This window comes from Cricetulus griseus, chromosome 3 (genome assembly GCF_003668045.3).
Source record: "Cricetulus griseus strain 17A/GY chromosome 3, alternate assembly CriGri-PICRH-1.0, whole genome shotgun sequence".
In the NCBI taxonomy this organism is placed as follows: Eukaryota; Metazoa; Chordata; class Mammalia; order Rodentia; family Cricetidae; genus Cricetulus; species Cricetulus griseus.
The window spans coordinates 11,193,967-11,209,002 of NC_048596.1; the positions used below are offsets into that span (position 1 = coordinate 11,193,967).

Consider the following 15,036-nt stretch of genomic DNA (forward strand, 5'->3'; position numbering starts at 1 on the left):
TATGTAAATAGTATCATTGTTTTCCATAGTTCAATGCAATAAGTATGATTGACATCTTATGCCAGGCTTAGACAATAAGCAACAAATCCTACTTGTTGTGTGTTGACTGTGTTTCAGGCTTATTGTTTGCATTAATTGTTTAAACTGATCAAGACTTTCAAAATATAATAAAAAATACAGCTAGCATAAGTAATAAAACAAAAAGTTGTTTGTTCATGGGTCTAAAACAGACTTTTTAACTACGTCAGATCATGCACTCTCTCCATCAGCCCGACCCTCCTTTGTGTTGCGGGCTCTGTCTTTGAAGTACCCTCTGGATAGCTTATGTCTCCTTATGAAAAACTTGGTCTAACCAAACTCTTATAATTAAACCTTATGAGCCTGATTAGGTGGATATGTCCTTAGTTAGACCTAGTGCTAGAATCAACTATAGAAAGTGACATAAACAGTGAGTGAGAAATGGCCGTGAGACAGATATGCCTTAAAGGCCTTTAGCAATTTAAGGGGAGAAGATAATGGGAATGCATTCATAAATGATGCCCGGTATACAGATATTTTTTCATACTCATTTCAGGTGAGTTATTAATAGAAAGGTAAATAGAAAAGCAATGTCTCTTAGATATTTACACTTTCCATATGATACACATTGGTGAGCAATGGTGATGGAATTTAAAACTAGGTATGTCAGACTAAGGACATGCTCATTGTACCGAATGCTTAAACCCTATCTTCAGTATATATACCTTAATGACCTCCGTGATGCTATGGACTAGAAAAGCTTTTAATCTTACACTTCTTACAGCCTGTGTTCTATACACATGGACTCTCAACCTTATCCAGGATTATCTTCTCTAGCCTTTGCTGCCGAGTGTATACAAAGATTATTTGCAAAGAACCTTGCACAGTTGGGTAAAAATATTCACATTTATGCTTATGTCATTGTCTCTTCTTCATGGTGCTCTATTTAGTTCTTCAAAATTAATTATGATTTATGTCCTACAAATAATGTAATACACCCTAGCATGAACTGCAGTTGAGGTCTGTTTGGGTCATTGGTCGAAGTAGAATAAGTTTAGAGTCAACATGTCCAAGTTTAGTCTCAGACTCAATATTCACTATCTGTGCAAACTAAGGAATCTTGACCAAATGTCAGTTTTCTCCTGCAAAATCTTATTTTGTAGACTAAAATGACATAGTACTGTTATCGGCAAGTAAATTAGAAATTAGTATCATCTACAAATATATCTTTTTTTATTTCCTTCTTTCCAGTTCCTGCTAAAACATGAGTTCATTAAGAGCTAAGACTCTGCCTTTCATGCTTCTGTCCACCTTGTGTACTGCTCTAGCTGCAGCAGAATGTACTTGCACATGCACACATACAAGTCTTCTTTGGACTTCAGACTTTCTCATCTCTCCCGCCTTTCTCATCATTGTTGACTTCCTCCATGTGTGTGAGACCTATCCTATTGCCTGAACCCTGGGCAGTGAGATGAAAAGCCTGGAGCAGTGGCAGGAAGGTGTTCAGAGACTCATCCCAGGAGCTCTGCTGGGACATTAACTGCACCTGCACTAAGAGCGCAAGATAAGAGCATTTTCATTATCCTTGAGAGGCTTGTGCTTTATCTCTTTTCTAGAAGTTAATGATCTCCACATGAGTGCTGTTTTCCAAGCTTCTTCCACCTTCCTTCACTGCTTAATCTTTTCCTGTGATTAGCAAGTTCTCCTTACAAACTAAAACGAATGTGCCTTTGTGCAGTATGAGCTCATCACTTCTCCTGCAGCCTTCATTTACTAATGGTCATCGATGATTGCTGTCCCTTTATCTCGATGATTTCCTGTCCCCCTAGGCAGCAGCTTTTCTATCTTTGCAAAACAGAGATTCAATCATGTCTCCAGATTTCCACTAAGAATCCCTTTAATGTCAAAGTGCCACCCATTGCCATTAAGGAGAGGGAAGAAGAAAGGGAAATGGTCATAACTCTGGGTTCCTAATTTGTAATTATTTTAGAGAAAGTCAACTTAATGATAATGAACACACCTCACTTAAAACTCAAAGGCGTCTAAGATCACTCCATGTTTTGTATGTAATTATGGTTATTTATTCAATATTTGGTGTTGCTATGCAGTAACAATGCCTTTTCTAGAATTCTGCTTATAAAAGCATGCATGTCATAAAGCTATACGATTCCTTTAATTCTAAGTGTTACTCAGTAAAACAAACAAAATTATGCTTCAACCTGACTGAGTTTTCCCCTCATATAATGTAAAGCATTTATAAGTATCTAAAAGATGAGAACATTTGCACATGTTACATCATCCATTTTTAGATGATGTTTCTTTCTCCTTGAGTCATACTTCTCTTTCTACTTCCTATAAGAAACTACTGAGGTATAGGTCAACCAGTTTGACCTTGTACTTAAACATCAGACAACAGGGCCATGCAAAAGAGCAGATAAGATTTGTACAGGCACTCAAGGACAGAACACATATAAACACACACACACACACACACACACACACACACAGAGAGAGAGAGAGAGAGAGAGAGAGAGAGAGAGAGAGAGAGGACTTGACTAGAAGCCTAGTACACTGAAATGCTTAGAATTCTGAACAATGCCTGGCATGCATCAAATATCCTCCATTACCACTGAATCTAAAATTTAATTAGATAGATATGTACTCTTAGTTTGTGAATCAGGAAAATAAAAATGTCTTCACTACCACATATGATCATCATGAGACACCTACTGGTTTAACATATATTAAAATGAAACAAAAACTAAACATTTGGAGTCCTGGATGAAATAGCCTCCCAACTGATAGTGTCCATGAGGAATGAATTTGGGGGTGAGGTAGCTCTAGAAATTTGTTTTTACCCATTAAAGATTAGATGAGGCCCTCTTAGTACCTACAGAGTAAGATGAAGAAGGTAGCGTAGAGAAGACACAGCACTGAACACCTGGTAGTTTGCCAGGGTAGGTCAGATGACCAGCCACAGCACAGTTGTACTTCAGAATCTTAGCACTCAGGAGACTTTAGAGGGCATTCAGTCTGACCTCCTATGGCTTGCAGGGATCTTGTCTACAAAGTGCTAGAGAAATGGATGCCAAGAGCCTTTCAAAATGAGAACAGAACTCTGCTGTCTATCAAGATCTATCTTCCTCTAAGTAGAATAACAAGAGGAAATGGACCTGTCCCAGTGTTGTTTATTGTTGGCCCTGGCACTTAAGACATCAACACCTCTAAGCAAAACAATCCCATAATTTAGAGAAAAGTGTCAAGGCTTCACAGACCTAGCAAAATGTGCCCTGGGGTGTGTACACAACCTGCATTCATAAGATTTATGGTAAAGAGTTTTACATGAGCACCCACATTTGAGGCAGATAAATCTCAGAAGACATTACCTATTACCAATAATTGAATTACAAAGCCATTATCATGTGTCGAGTAGAGCAACTTTAGGACTCCATGGTGACAGGAACATTTATGTCTGTAGAGTTTCTGAATTGCTAACCTATAGAACAAGCTGATTAGCTAATGTTCCTCCTCTGAGAAAATACATTTCTGAGCAATTTTGTAGCCATGAAAAACAGGGTACCTTGGAGAGGGGAATGTAGTTCAGACATTAGCATTCAGCACCCCCCAATTCTGATATGAGAGCCTGTGCTTCCACAGCAGCTGTGCTCAAAGTAATGCAGTGCATGAACGTTGGACTTTTCCTGTATTCAACATGAATAAATAACAACATTGGTATCAATACTGTTTTTTTAGTTCTGTACTTATCTCTAGCATAGCTGTGGACTTTGGGAGCCCATTCCACATAGAGGGATACTCCCTGAGCCAAGACAAATGGGGGTGGGCCTAGGCCCTATCCCAAAGGATGTGATAGACTCTGATGTCCCCCTATGGAAGGCCTCACCGTCCCTGAGGAAAAGAAAGGATATGTGATAGGTAGGGTTTTAGTTGGGGGGGGTGGTAGGGGAGGAGAGGAGGGAGAGGCAACTGGGATTGACATGTAAAACAATCTTGTTTCTAATTCAAATGAAAAAAAATCTGCAAAAAATACCATTTTTTAATGAAAAAAACAAAACTTACATATAAGAATAGCCTTACAATAAAACCATTATTACAAGGCCAGAGGAATGGTTCAGTGTGTAAGAGTATGAACTAGTCTTACAGAGTATTAGGTTCCAGCACCCATATCAGGCCCCTCACAGCTACCTGCAAATAGAGCTTCAGGGAACCCAACATCTTCTGGTCTCTTCAGACACCTCCACTCACTAGCAGACACACACATGCACAACACAGCCACACACTTAAAAAAAAATTCTCTTTGGAAAAGTGTGGCGATGTCTTGTTTATACTCTAAACAATAAAGGTAGCCTGAAGATCAGAGGGTAGAGCTTACCCTTCTTACAAGGGAAGCAAGATTGGTTCCCAATACCCACTTGTCAGCTTACATCCAACTTTAGTTTAGGGGGATTCAATACCTCTTCTTATCTCTTCAGTTTCTTACATACATGGTCACAGACACAGGCACACACACACACACACACACACACACACACATACACACACACACACACACACAAAATGCACACACAAACACAACACACACACAACTGACACAATTAAGTAAACAGATAAAATTTTAAAAGATTCTAGGGAATCTTTACATATATTTCAACTAGTTTCAACGTGTTAAAATAGCTTACATAGGTATGGTACAATGTTCACAGTTAAGAATTTCACATGCTATCAACTTGAGACCTTATTTTCATTTACCCTGGCTTTCCTACAGATATCTTCTTTCTTCCAGTGCAGAATCAAGTATTAAATTTATCTATCATGCTGTTTTAGTTTCCTGAAGTTTTCAGGTTTCTTTATCTCCAAGGGTCTGTACAGTGTGTGTGTGTGTGTGTGTGTGTGTGTGTGTGTGTGTGTGTGTGTGTGTGTACAAAGAGGAAGGAAAATCAAACCCAAAAGATACCATTTCATTTAGTAAGCTATAATGTGATAGAATTTTTGAGAAAATATATAGACTTCTTGAGATTTCAACAAATAGATACTACTATCATGTTATTCCTGGCTATGTAATTTGTATAAACCAGAAAAACAGATACTATATGTCAAGAGGCTTTAAACCTGGGAAGAATGGGAAGCAGGTATGATCAGGGTATATTTTATGGAATTTCTAAATAATTAATAAAAATAATAAATTAGGGAAAATGTGCATTCTTTATGATCCAGTGTTCTGTCATTTCATAATACTTTCTATAGAAAGTATAAAAACACTAAAGGCATCAAACATGACAATGAAAAAGTAATCATTGCTGCAACATCTGTAACAAGGATTTGGACACCACCCACACCCCGAATTAAGGCTGTATTAATGGTATATTCCTTAATAGTTGTCAAAGAGTTTACCCAGTGTTCTCTTACAACATGTTCCATTAATGGCATGGTACAATAGTTGTGTAAGGAGGAAAGGAACAGTACACAGGCGCAGACACATTACTACAGAGTCAGCTGTAGCACAATGATGTGCTTAAGGGAATGTTTTCCAGGAGGCATTGAATTCATGTTCTGTGGAAAGGTGACAGCACACAACACCTCCTCCTGCTTCCTCTCCATCTGTCTTCTTCATCATGGTATTCCCTCTCCCCTGCCCCTTGTGTTCCCCCATCTTTTCATCTCCAAGCCTCCTTTTTCACTTGTTGTTCTCCTATATGGTCTTTATTTCTATCACACTTGCACGTAAAGTCACATTCTTAAGAATTCATGTCCATGGTGAAATATTGACTTAAAAGCAAACCACCAATCAAGTGATAGATAAAAAGGTGTGTTTTTCATTTCCCATTTTCACACTGGCCTCCCTTGCCAAGCAGTGAATAGAGGTTCAGAAAGCAAATTAGCAAGGCCTTTATAATCTTTTCACAGAAGGAAGTCAGCGCCTTCACCTGGTGCCAAATCCCTCACACCTTGTGTTCAGAACTCAATAAACGCTTGATAAACAAAGTTCTAAGAAGAGCAGCTGCATTGGAGGTTGTGGGAACCTTTGTCTCTGTGATAAAGACAAATCTAGTTTCCTTCTGTCTCATCTGATTCTATTCTTCCTGGCCCTAAGACCTTACCAAATGGATCTCTTTTTCTCTCGTTTAAGGTAAATTTGGGGAATCATTTCTTAGAGCATTATTCCAGAGGTTCATATACCAGACAGTAAAGACATAAGACATCCTTATGTTAGTAGGATAATAAAGTATGAAAGGGTGACTACTTGGGTGGAAGAGCCAATCCTGGGTGTCCTGGCACCTGCTGCCCTAGTTCTGTCCTGTGAATCTATGCATTTGAACATCGTTGTTGCTGCCACTGCTGTTTGATACAGCGTCTTGCTGTTCAGCCAGGCTAGCCTCTAGCCCATGATCCTCTGCCTGACTGCAGGCATACACATCTGGCTTATGTGAAGTTCTCTACTGAAGGTAGTATGAAGGCTGCTTCCAAACTCTCAGAACTCCAACGTATGCCTACGATCATATTGTACTAATTCCCAGACACGTGACTCTAGAGCAGTTGTTCTTAACCTTCATCTTGCAAACACTTAATACAGTCCTTCATGCTGTAGTGACACCCAAACCATAAAATTATTTTCACTGCTACTTCATAACTGCGATTTTTCTACTGTTATGAATTGTAATGTTAATATTTGTGTTTTCCAATGGTCTTAGGTGACCCCTGTGAAAGAGCTGTTCGACCCCCCAAAGAGGAAAACTGCTGTTCCAGGAGATAGACAAAGCTTCAGTTGTTTATTTTTCATCTTTTTCTGAATGACATATATAACTTCCAAGATGGCACTATTTTTTTTTCTGAGATGCTAAATGACAAAACAAGGAAATACTTCTTTATTCATATTCATCTCTTCTCTGTCTATCCATCTATTTCTCACCAAGCCTAGATTAAAAGTTCCAGCCTTTAAGGAAAAGGTATTTGGTGTCCAGAAGCCTTGGTTTCCTAAGCTGTAATATGACAAATCTGCAGTTGTTCATCTGTAACTTACTTTCCATCTTCAAGGAACCCTTCGGCTATCATAGCACCACTAATCATAGTTTCTGTACTTTTCTCGCAATCTTATTGTTTATTATTGGTACTGAAGATTGAAATTAGGGCCTTCCACTGTTAGGCAAGCACTCTACCATTGACCCCTATCCCCAGTCCGCTTTTTATTAAAAACTATTACTAATATTGTTCTTTTTACTCCTTGTATGTTGAACCATAAAGAAATTAGAAAGTCTAGGTTCTGGTCTGATAGTATCATTTCTTAGCTGGGCAAGTGCATTGCTTTCAGAACTGAAACTGCATTTATGATTTTCATTGTTCACCCCATTTGTGTCATATGTGGATTTTGAAGGCACACAGCATGAATTCTAATCTAACTTGTTGACAGATGATGGACAGACCACTGACAAGGGCACAACCTTGCTGCCCTATCTGACATCACTCTCCCATTTAATAGATAAACACCAGCTATAATCCATGGTCTAGGACAAGAGGCTGATTTTTTTCTGATATAGTTAAATATCATAGTTTCTATATTTTATCTGTAATCCAGCCCTCAGAAATGTTCTTGCCACCCGTAATATTTTATATATACATAAATATATAAAATATTGTATGTGTATGCATGTATATACATACACATTTGCATGTATATGATATCATTGTTTTCATCATTAAAGTTTCAAGACATAAAGGGATTTATTTCCATTCCACCCACTGCCCAATCCCTAAGGCCTAGAAGTTAACCAAACACACAGTACGTCTTCATTAAATAATTTTAGTTCAGAATCACCCTTCACATTCTACATGGTGCTAAGTTTGAAGCATCCCTAGGAATCCTCAGCACAGAGCATAAACGCCATTCTAACTCATCTTCTCCAGCAGCCCAGGAGTATACAAGGAGGATGTGACCAAAGAAGACACTTGAAGATTTTATTATTCTTTAGTCTTTGTGTATTTTTTGCTATCCATAAATAAGTACCTAACACGTAGATGATTGATACCCGAAAAACTACCACGTATTAAGTATGTGCTCATTTCTTTTTCTCCTTTTAATGATGTGTTCACACAAAACATTTTCTGGAGATAAGCATTTCCAAACATGAGAGTTATGTTCTCTCAGGGAACATAATTTCTATGGGTTAGGTTATTTCCAGCAGAAAAATATGCCCAGGTTTCATTGCCTTTAAACTTTGGTCTTTGTTCTCCTGTTATGTAAAGTGCATGATCCCTACACAGAGACTGAAAGGAAGGGGAGTGCTAGGGTCATTTTCTTCTTGCTCCTTGGCTAACTTGGCCTTTCTTGCCCTAGGTAGACTGTTTGCTTCTGCTCTCACTTTGAGCATCATCTCAGCATAGACACAGTCCTCCTGGAAGCTCACCTAATTATTTTCCAGCCACAATTAGTTCACAGATTTAGTGAACCCTTCTAGGCCTGGTGGTAAGATGGTCAGCATTTATGTCTGAGATGTGTGGAATTTCTGATCTATCTTTTATTCAAAGCAGCTGTTTTCTCTCTCTCTACATTTATATTGATTCTTAATCTACAGACAGATTTCTTATTTTAAAGCATTTATTTATTTATTTATTTATTTATTTATTTATTTATTATGCATACAGTATTCTGCCTGCATGTATGTCTGCAGGCCAGAAGAGGGCACCAGATCTCATTACAGATGGTTGTGAGCCACCATGTGCTTGTTGGGAATTGAACTAAGGACCTTTGGAAGAGCAGTCAGTGCTCTTAACCTCTGAGCCATCTCTCCAGCACCAGACTTATTTTCTATACTGAAAAAGTTACTATTTTTGATTCATATTTAACACTTATTAAAAATATTTATAAGAGTGTTGCATGAGCATAGCTCCCTTATTGACAATTGATGATCATTCATAGAGGTGGGATCTGTTTGTAACCCCAACCCCAGAACTGTCCCAGAGATTCTGGGTGTTACTATCATGTGTCTTCCCAGTGGATTTTTTTTCCCTGTCAATGTACACTTTTACTTCTTGTCCATTAATAGACAATAGCTCAGTTAATTGGAGATTTTCATTTAATAGATTGTAATAAAGTACTTGGAGATTTACCTCATTAGTTTTATGAGCAGATAAGAACTGTCTCTTAGATATATTATTAGGCAAAATTACCATATAGCTAAAAATATAAAGAGAATGATACCACTAAAGTTTAAAAATGATAAAAAATAAATGTTAATAGAACATCACAAGCTCTTATTTAACTGTACTCACTGGTTATGTTATATTTATATCTTTCAAACTCACTGGCCTCAGAACTCCTCTTAGGGAGTCACATGTGTTGTCTATTTAAAATCTTTCTTCTGTATGTCATTGCCCTATGATTTTTATTTGAGAACCAGGTTCATTGACCTGGCCATGGTCCATATTACATATACTCTCCTATTCCTATCTATTCCACACACATTTGGGTTAGGGTTAGAGACAAAGAAGAGTAGGAAAGTTGGAAATGTAAAGGATACAGTAAGTATTAATAATGACTTAAGAAGCATGTGGAAGCCATTGGACATAAGTGTAGCAGCTAGGTTTGTCCTAGCTTGTGCATACCCACTCAAGTGAGCCCCTTGAGGAGACATTAAACTTTATCTACTATTTGACTAAGAAATATTTACATGATCCTGGTAATGTCCATTTGTAAACTAGGTATAGAAAGCAAATATTTATTGATAATAAATAATAAAGGAATTCACATTAAAGCAATTTGGAGGAGATATGTAATTTGAACATTTATTAAAGACAAAAGAGAAAAGGTGTGTGCTAATGGTAGATGTGCTTATTTAAGTCTTCACTGAGTATTTGAAACTTCTGGACAGAGCAGCCTCAGTATTTTTCAGAACTAATCCATATTTTAATTTTCAGTCATCCATGCTGAAAACCATACTTCACATGGATTTGTTATACCAAATGTAACAAGTGTATTTCTGGTCATCTGAAACCAACTGGCCATATATTTTGTTCTAATCTCTAACCAAAATTTATCTAATGTTCTTGTTATTGTTCTATATGGAATTCTGGTCACCAACGAAAACAAAAAAATTAAATCAATAATCTAAGATAATTCAATTCAAGGATACATTAATACTTACTTGTCGAGGAGCAGTGGTAGAAAGGTGTTAAAAGCCTTTGTTTTCTGTAATCAGACCATTGTATCTCTATTAGACTAGAAAACATAAAGACACTGTGACTACAATAGGCTGTAATTTGGAACCTAAGATGAGGCGTTGAAAGGGCGATTCACTGGCTTTGTGGGAGGAATGGCTTGCACAGTGTGAAGTGTATGTCTTGTGTATTCAGAAAGCTGGCAGTGAACCCATGTGACCCTCACTAGTGAGTGCTCTCCAAAACATGTGACCCACCTCACATTTGAATTGATTTTTGGTTGTGCTTCATTCAGAAATCTTTTGTTGTTGCAATTTTTGTGCCTTCCACCTTCAGTTATGTAATGCTGTATAAAGCTGAGACACACAGCAGGAGGCTGGACTCTTGAAGCGACTTGCTTCCTTCCAGCATTAATATTCACACTAAAAGCTTTACTTCTACAAAAGCAGTTTGTACAACGAACATCTTTACCTTGTCATTACCATTCAGGGCTGAGTGAATGCCTCACTCTTCATCAGAACCCCATTCCTCACTTTGTTTTTCTACACACACACACACACACACACACACACACACACACACACACACACACACACAATTTCTGCAAAACAACATCTGTGTAAATAAATATGCTTTTGGCTTGAGGAATATGGAGGACAAGATGCAGACTTTGAACTTGGGAATCTTAAGGTTGCCTCCCATGCTGATTTCTCAGTAGATCGTTACACAGAGAAAACTAACAATCATTTATATTTATCCTGTCTACTTACTGGCTTCTTTATTTGTTGTTCATAGGAGGTAGCTTTGTTACTGGCAAAACAGTGTGGCAGAGTGAGGTCTGGACTAAAAGAAACAAGAAGAAAGCATGGCTCTCTGGATAGAGATTGAGGGTAAACTGACTGTCAGCCATCATCCTAGCTTTCACATAGTTTGCTTTTCCTGGTTGCACAGCGGATGAGACCTCAGGCTAAGCTGCCCCATTCCACAGTAAAAGTTGTGGCTGTAGCCAGGTTTTTTCTGATCATGTTTGCTCTAGAAACTATCATGGCATGTGAAGAGCCAATCATGGCTGTACAGAAGGGAATCAATGAATCCAACTTCTGATATCTGCCAGGCACACCTCTCTCTCTGTAATAGGCAGGATTGCTTGCTTCCAAGGCAGTGTTTATGAAGAGGTCGTGGGTGGGACATGAATCCTCCCTTGAAACAAGAAAAGGAAAACAGACGTCTCCTTCCCCAACAGCTTCTGTCCCTCTGAAGATCCCAGCCCCCTGCATGCTGTAACTGTATTTCTAAATCTGAATAAGTAGGTGCTATCCAGTCACAGTATTTATTTTTTAATACTTGCTCTGTAGTTATCTACTTCAGGACATTTCATAGCTCTGCAGCATTTATTGAGCGCTATATTAAAGTGGGATAAACTCACAAAAAATGCCAGGAGAATGATAAACTAGTGACATTTCTGAATCCCTCTGTAGAAAATGTCTACAAAGGCTGCATTGGGCTGATTGTATTTCACAGGGCTGACACCGCACTGCTAGGATTCATGGTGTACCATGTCAGGCTGGATTTAGTTTTCTTCATATTCTTGGCTCTGGTGATCCTCGAGTTTTATTCTAAAATAGCTCTCAATGGGAGCACTAACTTGGGATACCAGGAGCACAGAGGTGCTAGGCTACCACAGGCTGGATCAGGCTTTTATCAGTGGAACACATCTCGAATGCCCAGCAAACATCCACTTCAGTTTCCCTACAGAGGGGAATGCCATTTGTCCATTTGAGTAATTATATATTTTATCTATTGCGTTTTTTTTCTCGGTGTGGAGGATTGCACCCAGAGATAAATGCGTGCCTGTCGAGTGCTGTCCTCCTCAGCCGCATCCCCAGCGTTAGTTCTTTAGCTGCATTAGCACTGCACTGTGCACCATGCTAATGCCCAACAGCATTCCATCATATATTTATCCTTCTTCTTTGGAAACCCCACATCTCTTGACCCACTAATAGATGGCCCAAGTGCATAACTCCCTTTGTGACCTCAGACTAGCCCTGCATTTGCTACTTCTATTTAAATGGGATATACTTCCACTACCACTATTTAACAGTTAGGTACCTGAATATACCTGCAGATTTGATTCAGTTTTCTTCACTGTCAGCATAGGCCTGTTGCTTCCTGAGGTTCTATCTACAGGAAAAAGAAAAACAAACAAAACCAAAAACATTTTTCCTGGGTTTCCCGATGTTATCCACCATTAGCTTGGAATCCCGAATGTATAAATGGTGATTTTCACTTTTCCTATAGTTGCTGTCTGGTTCAGGGCTATTGTATTATATATTGACTTAATTATATTTTGACAATTAACAAGTGAAAACAAATAATTTCATGTGTCATTCCTGCTTTCAGGCACCCATGATAGCCCAAAGAGATTTTGTGCCAACATTGATTTTAATTTCATAAGTGATCATTAACTTCCCTACTCATTGCTTTAAATAAAATGGGATGATAGAAAACAAACAAATCAGCAAAGATTTCTGAGCCCCAGCTCTATAATAGGAGTATATTTGGGGTGGGGTCTCAGAATTAAACCTAAGACCTCATATTTACCAGATTTGGACTCAGTCAATAATGCCAGGGATTTTACAAACACACACACACACACACACACACACACACACACACACACACACACACACACACACACACACATTGGCTGGGACCCGAAGGATCCAGTCTAGCCTGGTCAATTTTGTGAGTGATAAGGAAAACTATCTAAGAGTTGACTGAGCCTGAAAGTAAGTAAGTGTGTGTGTGTGTGTGTGTGTGTGTGTGTGTGTGTGTGTGTGTGTTCCAGGAAATCTCATTTTTGCGCTAAAAATTCTCGAGTATAGACATGGTTTTAGAAGTCTTGAAGGCATAACTGACCCTCTTAAGTGGCACCTCACCTATGAAAAGTATGTTTAAATTCAGTTTTCTGTACCTGAGTTCCAGAAATGATGTGACAGTAGAAGATGAATGAGGTTGGGGGGATTCCAGGCAGGTATAATTGCATGGGTGTAAGTCTGAAGAATTTAATTCAAGAAGGAAAAGAGTTTCACATTAGCCCTATAGACAAGGTGAATTGAATCTTCAATTAAACAATTCTGGGCCATGACTTTTCATCTTTTATAGAAGCATTCTTTTGGAGTCCCAAGATGGAGTAACACCACATATTTAAAATAATGGAAAATACTAACTACTATACCACTACTTTCCATGTCTTTACTGTACACACAAACATTTGCACAGTCACACGTGAGGTATCTGTGAGTCCAGGCTGTGAGTCATAGAGGCAGGTGTCTCTTCCTCAGCAGTTCTGGGAGAGGAGGCAGGCTTGGCTGAGGGAGGGAGTGTCTACCACACAAGCTCATGTGAGCAGGCTGAAGAGTGGCTCCAGTAGGCTGGCTGGCAGTTTCTCCTACATATGCGTATGAAGCTGTGTCACATTTTCCAGGGATGATAGGAACTAAAACTCAGTTCCTTCTGCTTCCAAGGCAAATCTCTTACCCACTGAGTCATTTTCTTAGCCCCCCCCCCCCGCACCCACCCCATTATCATTCGTAATGCTCATGGCTTGAGATCTTGTCTGAAGAGGCCACCTGTGGAGTTGTGCACCCTCTCAGTGTTGGAAGACGGAGAGCCATGCTTATGGACCAGCAGTTTCCTTGAGTGAAACCATAAAAGCCTTATTAGTAAATGTCTGCTTCCTCGGAGAAGGAGAAAGCAGGATTTAATGTTTAGAACATAGATTTTGAATTTCAGGCCATGTATCAATCAGAGAAATCTTACTGACAGTGATGATAATAGGCCCATAAAGAGACTGCTTTTGTAAAAATGAAGAACAGCTGAGCTAGTGAGGCCTCAGACTCTCTGAGTTGGGAAAATGAGTTGAAATAAAATGAGTTCTGAGAATGCCCCCATGACACTGATTAATTTACTTCTTTCAAAGAATCTGTACATCTTTGTACTTCTTTCTCCCTCTCCTTCCTCTTCTAATCATAATTTTTTCTTTTCTACTTCTTGTCCCCTCTTTTCATTCCACAATTTACAATTTTATTATTATAGGACACATAAATGGTTAAAACAAAATTACTCCAGTAGTTTGATTTGTTGTGTTCACCTGTGTGGGGGGGCATGCATGTGGTTGGTGTCCCTGTGTTTTATGTATGAATTGTCATTGTTGACGTATCAGGCTATTCTCACATTGGGGGAAACACACAATTTATTTATGAGACAATATGAGTCATATTTTAGGGAATTTACATAAATAAATATTTGTTTATGCGAAATACTGTCATTGTAAGTAGGGTATATTTAGCAGAAGTGGCTTTTCAATTGTGTCTTTGGAAAGAGTCTATTTGACTACAATGCAGCCAGAGCAGAGCATTCTAAACTGCAAGCAGAACCACTGAGAAGCTCACACAGGAGAGTGTAGTGCATGAGGCACGTTAGCACTGGCAAAAGTCTTTCGGTGTGTCTGAAGCTGAGGCAGTGAAATGAGAGGAGGCCTATCGTTTGCAGTCTGAGGCTCCCTGTGATGTCCTGAGGTGATGTGCACTTTTGAACTTTGTATCTTCAAGATGCTGGGTTGAATGACTGAGGGGCACATACCACAGTACAGCATATGACTCTCTCTCTTTCTCTCTCTCTCTCTCTCTCTCTCTCTCTCTCTATATATATATATATATATATATATATATATATATATATATATAAATCGAACTTGCTTGAATCCTGCTTAAAATGAGGCACAAATATACTCATGCTTAAGTGATCCTCTTCTATAAAAGTTCTGGGGCTAACGTGTGATTGCCTGTC

At 38.7% G+C, this 15,036-nt stretch overlaps 1 protein-coding gene across 4 annotated transcripts in view; it reads left to right on the top strand.

Moving 5' to 3' along the window:
* The window catches only part of Sorcs1 (sortilin related VPS10 domain containing receptor 1), a 513,824-nt gene that overhangs the window by 354,983 nt on the left and 143,805 nt on the right, over positions 1 to 15,036 (top strand). The window lies entirely within an intron of this gene.